An 8400-nucleotide genomic window follows, 5' to 3' on the forward strand; every position below is an offset into this window, starting at 1 on the left:
TGGTGCAAGGGGTTAAGAAGCAACCTATGAAACTGTCCACAGCCACAGCAGCAGGAGTTCAATCCCCGGCCAGGGAGCTACCCACATGGCACAGCAGACCTCTCCTGACTCGCCCGCTGCTCCCCTCAGCAGTGTATTTCAGTCAGTCTGCCTGTTCTGCTCCCCACTGTCTCTGATGAATCCTCTCACCCCACCCCCACACCTCTGGCCTGTACCCCAGCTCTTGCATGCATAAATAAATAAATCTTTAAAAAAAAAAACACATAGCTTTAAAATGAGAACAATAATAATGACTTCAAAAAGGTACCATGTGGAGTACGATGTCTGGCCCACAGTTGATGTGATAAATGCTTCCTAGTTTTACCATCACCAGCTGTGCTCAGTCCCAGGGCCACAGGAAACAGTATAGGAGTCCCTCTTATCAAGCTCCATGATATGGCCAGGACCCCTGGATCTTCACCTCATTGCCCCCCTATACAGGGAAGGGCCTGAAATGGAAGGTAGGAAATAATGGTGGTATGTGGTATACCTGGCTGGACCCCCCCAACCTCTACTGTGACTGAGCAATAATACCCAAGAATCTTAGGGATCTGTTTGGAGGTAAGGGATTTCTGAGGTGTGTATAGTGGCTGCATGGGTCTGGGGTGGGGCCTGGGACTATTGGTGAGTCTGTGTGGAGTAGGTTTGTCTGCAGTGAGTGACATGCCTGGGCTTGGTGTGTCCTGAAAGGGTTCCTGTGCTGTGTCTGTAGGTGCTGTTCACCTGTTATGTGTCTGTAAGGATGTTTCATCCTCTGGGCAAGGATGTGCCTGAGGCGGGGATGTGACAGGTCATGCACTATGTGTGGAGAGGACTGGGTTGGATGAGTGGATGTTGTATGTTGTGTGTTTGCAAATGAAGTCTCTCTGTGGGGATCGGAGGTGGAGATGGACTGCATCTGTGACTGATGAGGGTGTTTTGTATGGGGGTGAGGGAATGCTACAACCGCTGTGATTGTGTGGCAAATGTCTGTGAAGAGTGAAAGGGTGCGTGTTGCATCTGTGAGTAACGAAGAAGGCTTGTGTGTCAGTGAGAAGGTGCTGATGGAAGGAAGTCAGACATGACCCAGTTCTGGGATCACTCCAGAGCTTGACCAGCCTCAACGATTCTGTTGGGAGCTAGACAAAATAGCCACACCTGACCCTCTCGCCCAGGACAACAGCCTCTTACCTGAGAAACAGCGGGGACAGAAGTCTAGAAGGAGGCAAAGAGGCTGAGGGGGAGATGAGGGCCTCAGAGAGTGTATTTCCTGGACGGCTGCTCAGTGAACTCAGGAATCGGGCCAGGGAATGGGGAGGATGCAGAAGACAGACCTAGGTGTGTGACTCACTTTACTGTGCCCGCCAATCCCTCTTCAGCAGCAACAGGATAAAGACTAGGGGAGACTGCCTGCTGGCTCAACTGGGTGGGTAGGGCATAAGTCCAAGAAGCCAGTTACTTGGGTGGAGCTCCAAGCCCCAGGTCACCAGAACAACCACATCCAGCCAGGAATCTTGCATTAGCTCAGCCAACACTGGGCTGGTCCAATTGGATGTAGAGGCCCTCTGGGAGGAAGAGCTGGATCTATGCTGGCAGAGAAAGAAGGAACTGGGTCCATATCTGAGGGGGAGGTGAGTTCTGACCTGGGGAAGCTCCCAGCCCTGTCCTCAGGAGCCCCTAGTCCGGCAGGGGTTGGGGGGAGGGGTAGGCTTGTAGGAGAGGGGAGAGGTGGTGGTAATAACCTGTCCTGAGGAACCCAAGTTTCAATGGGTATAGCCCCACTTCAGTCAGCCCCCAAGCTGATGCCAAAGACCCAAAGCTGCCTTCTGAAGATACGCCTGTTTGAGAGGACACAGCCAGGTCTGCCCAGAGATGGCCACAGTCCAACAGGTGTGACAGTGTAAAGGTCAGAAACGGACACGGTGCAGGTTTTCTGATCCAGCAGACCGGGTAAAGGAGGAGTCAAAGTCCTCAGCCGTTTTGCAGGTTTTTTATTGGGGTTCACCAGGCATACAGCAGACAGGGGTGCTGGGGGGCCGGGAGGCTGACAGGCCTCCCAGCCCCCAGCCGATCTTCGCTCTGGGCTTTCTGGCCTTCTCTCAGCTTCTGCTTCTCTTGCTTCTCTCTTGGCGTCTCTTTCAGCTTCTGCTTCGGCTTTTCTTTTGGCTGCTGCTGGCGTCTCCGTGACGCCGCCCTTAAAAGCACAGTCTTAGCCCAGATGAATCCCATCTACCTCTCCCCACACCCTACTCCAGGTGCCCCCATCAGGCATGCATTCAGGACCGCAAGGATCCATCATCTATCCTGATGGCAGGAGGGCAGAAAAGCCTGACATTTTTCCTTACCCTACACATAGCCTCCCCACCGTGCCCCCAGCAGAGGAGGCGGCCCTGTGTCTTCAGGGATGCCCACTCTCCTAGGAAAGGGAAAATTCTGCCTTCTGAAGCCACCCCATCTGAAGAGGAGATGAAGTGTAGGGTAAGGTAATAAATCAGGCATTTCTGCCCTCCCGCCATCAGGATGGATGAGGGAACACTGTGATCCTGAATGCATGCCTGATGGCGGGCACCTGAAGTGGGTACACCTGTGCTAAGACTGTGCTTTTAAGGGTGGTGTCACAGGGACGCCAGTAGAAGCCGAAAGAGAAGAAGCCCGAAGCAGAAGCAGAGAATGCCAGAGAGCCCAGATAGAGTGAGGATTTGCTGGGGGCTGGGAGGACTGCCAGCCTCCCAGCCCCCCTGCCTGCCACGTACCCGCTGAACCCCAATAAAAACCTGCAAAACCACTGAGGACTCTGACTCCTCCTTTACCAGGTCTGCATGGGATCAGAAAACCTGCCCTGTGTCCTGTCCTGCCTTTACAATTGGCATAAATCGGCAAGATCCATGTAGACGGGTATGGAGCCCTCCGAAGACCTGGAGGGACTAAGGAGAACAGACCGCCTGTGATGACGCCGGAGGCGTCATGGCAACCCAGGAGATGGACAAGGTCCAGGATCTACAGGACAAGAACACACCTGGAGGAGGAGACGCCCGAAAGGACCAGCCAACGACCCCTGAGGCAGCTGAATCTTCGGGAAGGAGAGGACCACAATTCGGAGCTCGCCAGTGCTGATGCAGGGAGAGGCCAGTGGACTTGGACTGGTGGACTTGGACTGGTGGACTTGGACTGGTGGACTTGGACTGATGGACTCAGAGTGATGAACTTGGACTGACAATCCTGCCAGAAGGCAGAGGACCTTGCAGGTTGATATGTTTTGGGACGCTGGGGGTGGAACAGTTTTGTTTGTAAACCCCAGGAGATGGGAATCTGTTGGTGGCCAGTGGGCCTTGATGGCCAAAAGCAGCCTGTGCATGCCCAGCAGCCAGGCGGAGGAGAAAAGCCAACTGAGAAGGCAAAAGCTGGTGCTGATGCTAAGTTGAGAAGCCCTGAGTGGCTGTTAAGCAGCCTGAGTAGGCTGAAGACCTGTGAGTCTCGTAAAATCACCTGTGGGTGATGCCCTGCTCATTGTCGTTGTGAGTGAGGATGAGGAGCTGAGGAACCCGTCCTTGGGGGATGGGTGGGGAATGTGGCTTGGGGTGGAGCCCAAGCCAAATGTAGAGCTTTGATCCCCGACCCATGTGCTTGTGCAGTGGGTTGGCTTGAGTGCAGGGGTCTGCGAGTCGCATTGGTGGCTATGAAGGCCGAGTGTTGGAGCAACTGCAGACAGAAACCCTGAGGGTTGGCGATTACCCCCAACAGAATAGAATCGCCAATCCCAGAGCTAGTGCATCCTGGGGGTGGATGCGGTGTGTGGCTTGTGGCCGAGACTACAGCCAGAGAAGGCCAGGAAGCCTGACGGCTCCTGGTGTGTGACAGTAGATGCCGTGAATGGTTCCCCTCCCTCATATGAGCAGTGCCTTCGGCACCAGATTTGGTGGCTCATCTGCTGGTACCAATAATTGTCTTTTGCACTAGGTTGGGGCCCTGCCTGGACTTATTTGTGTTCTGTTGTATTTTGTTATATTGCGATGTATTTGCTTTTGTGGGCCATGGCTGTATTGTTTTTGTTTGCTAAGAAACAAAGTTGTGTATGTGTGGATTATATGGCAGACAACCCTGAGGGGGTGGGCTGTAGGGTAAGGTAAAAAATCAGGCTTTACTGCCCTCCCGCCATCAGGATGGATGAGGGAACCCTGTGATCCTGAATGCATGCCTGATGGCGGGCACCTGAAGTGGGTACACCTGTGCTAAGACTGTGCTTTTAAGGGCGGTGTCACGGGGACGCCAGTAGAAGCCGAAAGAGAAGAAGCCCGAAGCAGAAGCAGAGAACGCCAGAGAGCCCAGATAGAGTGAGGATTTGCTGGGGGCTGGGAGGACTGCCAGCCTCCCAGCCCCCCAGCACCCCTGCCTGCCACATACCCGCTGAACCCCAATAAAAACCTGCAAAACCACTGTGGACTCTGACTCCTCCTTTACCGGGTCTGCATGGGATCAGAAAACCTGCACTGTGTCCTGTCCTGCCTTTAAATGAAGCCATCCCTGCTTTCATGAGCCCCAGGCTGAGGGAGATGACAAAATTTGAAGAGTTCCTAGTCTGACTAAGGCAAAGGCCATAGTTCTATCAAATGCCTAGGACCTCACTGAAAGTTACTCCTTATCTCTACTTACATCCCCATCCACACCCTCACCAAAATTTATGATCAGACTTAGCAGGAAAGAGAGGTGCCTGGCCATAGGAAAGAAAATCGGGCCATGAACAGGGGACATTCTCAAACATCAACTCCAGAACACACCAGGCCAGTTTTCACCACATCCTCTGGGTCAGCTTGAGCCTTCTCCTCTGAGCCTGTTTCTTGACAGACTGACAGCAACACATACTCTACCTCTAGGCTCTGCCCAGGACATAACCAGAGCTCAAAAAATGAAGATCACTTTACCCAACTCCTAGCATCACAGAACTGGGATCAAATTTTTCTTCACATCAGACTTATAGCACTTACTTAAAAACGAAGTTTTGTTTTTTTTTTTCCTTAAAGTCCTTTCTCAGATTCCACTTCAGGAGATTCTGACTCAGCAGGGCTGGTGGTGGGGCCCCGAAATGACTTAACAAGCATGCAGGTGATTCCCAAATAAGTAGCCCAGAGAATGCACTTGGGAGCTTGTTAAAGATCCCAATGGTCTGTTCCCATGCCCACCTGGTCCCAGTTCACACACCCACATCCCATCCTGAATCCTGAAACAGAATCTTCAGGAAGACTAGAGAATATCTTTTCAAAGGTTTTCCAGGTGTCCTTAATTCTCTGCTCTTTCACCCAATTCTTCAGAATAGGGAACACCTACATGGAGGAGGGTAGGGGGTACTCATGGTGCACCCTGTTGCACTGGGCACCTGGTTTCCCACATCCACTCAATCCAAGGGCGACACATTTGAGACGAGGAAGCTGAGGCTCAGAAATGCTTCAAACTCCAGTTTGTCTGATGCCAAACACGGGCCTGTTGTCTCCATTTGTGAGGTTTCTCCTTTCTACAGCTTCAATGGAAGAGGCATTTTTACCCTCATTTCACCAAAGTAGCTAAAGCTCAGGGAAGGGCAATGACTTGCAGGGATTACAAAGTGAGTAAGTGGCAAAACAGGCACTCAGTAAAGGCTCCAAGCCCCTTCTGTGCTCGTCTCTCAATGCTTGAGTTCAGACATACCCACAATTCCCAACTCCAAGATGATGACCTCCAACAAGAGGGCAGATGCAGCAGTGTGCAAACAGGTGTAGAAGTAGAGAAGAGGGGGGAAAGAAATGGAGGGGAAAATCTTACTTCACTGCCTATCTACCCTCAGTGCAGGCCCAGACACATCTGCAGCCTCCCAGGCACTTACTCCCACCTACACTGAGACCCCAGGGAAGCAAGTGATCAGAAGGGGGGGCTCTGGCTGTGGCTAGCTCAGAAGGCCATTAAAGGCCATGACCATGGGGGTGGGGGGTTGAGAGGGCGGGGGGTTGAGGGTGACCAGACTGCCAAAGACAATGACTGATGTTTTAAAGGTCCACTTCCCGGGGCTTCCCTGGTGGTGCAAGGGGTTGAGTCTCAGCACTGTGAAGCTATCTGCAGCCACTGCAGCAAGAGTTCGATCCCCAGCCAGGGAGCTGACCCGCATGGAGCAGCAGACCTCTCCTGTCTCACCCGCTGCTCCCCTTAACAACGGTGTATTTCAGTAGATCCGCCTGTTTTGCTCCCCACTGTGTCTCTGGTGAATCCTCTCACCCCAAACCCCTGTACCTCTGGCCTGCACCCCAGCTCTTGTGTGCATAAGTAAATCTTTAAAAAGAATATTTTATTTTTTAAAATAAATTTTATTTTTATATTCCCCATACAATTGCAACCCCCTTATTTTGACCCCAATCCCTCCCCTCCCCGCACCCCAGCCCCCATAGAGTGTCTCTGGTTCATAGTTGTTTGTTGATTTTGATGTTCACTTTCTTATAGTTATTCATTTTCCTGGTCCCTTATTTAAGTTTTCTAGATTCCTGCTATGAGTGAGACCATCCGGTATTTTTCTTTTTCTTTCTGGCTTATTTCGCTGAGCATGATCCCTTCCAGCGCCATCCATGTTGCTGCAAATTGCATGTGTTTATCTTTTTTGAATGCTGAGTAATATTCCATGGTATATATGTACCACATCTTCTTGATCCAGTCATCTATTTTTGGGCATTTGGGTTGTTTCCAAAGCTTAGCTATTGTAAACAGTGCTGCTCTAAACATAGGGGTGCAGGTGTTCTTTGGAATTGATGTTTCTGTGTCCTTTGGGTAAATACCTAGGAGTGGAATTGCTGGATCATATGGAAGCTCTATGTTTAGTAGGTCCAGAAATCTCCACACAGCTCTCCATAGTGGTTGGACCAGCACTCCCACCAACAGTGCAGGACAGTTTCTTTTCCTCCACATCCTCGCCAACATTTGTTGTTGCTAGTTTTTTAAATATGTGCTATTCTCACTGGTGTAAGATGGTATCTCACGGTAGTTTTGATTTGCATTTCCCTGATTACAAGTGATGTTGAACATTTTTTCAGATGCCTGTTGGCCATTTGCATTTTCTCTGCAGAGAAGTTTCTTAAAAAGAAACTTTTTAAATAAAGGTCCACTTCCCACTTTACATCCAAGGAATCTAAGACTGAGTTGAAGTCACTGGCCCAGATGCAGGGATTCTAACCTTACTGTCATGTTTCTTCCACTTCACCTCTGGTTTCTTCCATTTCACCTCCGCCCACCAGTTCCCCAGGCAGTAGCTGGGAAATGTGGGTGGTACCTCTCTGCTCCATTCTTCAAGGCAAATCACAGGAAGAAGAATGAAGTGGCTCTTCCAGCCTTTCATTTACTCTGGGCCCTGGCGCTCCTCCAGCAGGGCTTTCCTGCCCGGGAGCCCCTCAGCTCATTTGTGGATGAAGGAGTTGGAGAAGCTGCCACAGTCACAGCTCCTCTCTGGAGGTAGCTTGACTAATACCGCCTAAATCAATACCCAATGGACGCCCCTCTCCTGGCCAGGGCATCCCAGGAAGGATTGCTATGAGCAGAAATGAGAGTGGGCCAGGATCACAGCTGATCTTCCAAGTGGGTCTGTGGCTGAAACATGCCAAAAAGAAAATGGGAAGGCATTGGTCACACCTGGGAAACAGGATATTGTGGTGTAGCCCCAATTTCTCAATATAACTTTATGACTTCCATCATCTCACCTCACCCCACTTCTGGTCCAGATATGACAAAGGATGGGATAGTGGGAGGGGCTGTGCTCTGTCTCTGCACATGCTGTTTCATCCTGTGACTAAAACATTCCTCTAAGCTCTATCCCACTTGCACCAGACATTCTTAGCCGCCCACTGCAGTCAATCTCCTTTGCTTTCTTGTCAACAAAACTTTACTAGAAACAGGTGTTCAGATCCAAGAGACAAGTGCTGGTCTACAGCCCAGACATTCTCCTGTGCCATTTTCCCTAATTTGCATTTAGAGGTGGCCATGTGGCCCACTTTGGTACCTTTTTTTTTTTTTAACATTTATTTGTTTTATGCATACATGAGCTGGGGTGTAGGCCAGAGGCAAGGGGAGGTAAAAGGATTCACCAGACACAGAGTGGGGAGCAGAACAGGCAGATTGACTGAAATACTACTGAAGGGAGCAGCGGATGGGACAGGAGATATCTGCTGCACCACGTGGGTCACCTCCATGACTGGGAATCAAACCCGTGCTGCAGTGGCTGCCGATAACTTCATAGTGCTGAGACTTAACCCCTTGAACCACCTGATCTCTCTTGAAACTTTCTAGATGACTTCCTTCTGCTTGGCAACTGGTAAGAGGTATTAGAGCTGCCACACCCCTTCTAGACTATGAGGCTATGAGATGCCAAGCCCTCTT

Source organism: Talpa europaea (assembly GCF_964194135.1).
Source record: "Talpa europaea genome assembly, chromosome: 9".
NCBI classification, from domain to species: Eukaryota; Metazoa; Chordata; class Mammalia; order Eulipotyphla; family Talpidae; genus Talpa; species Talpa europaea.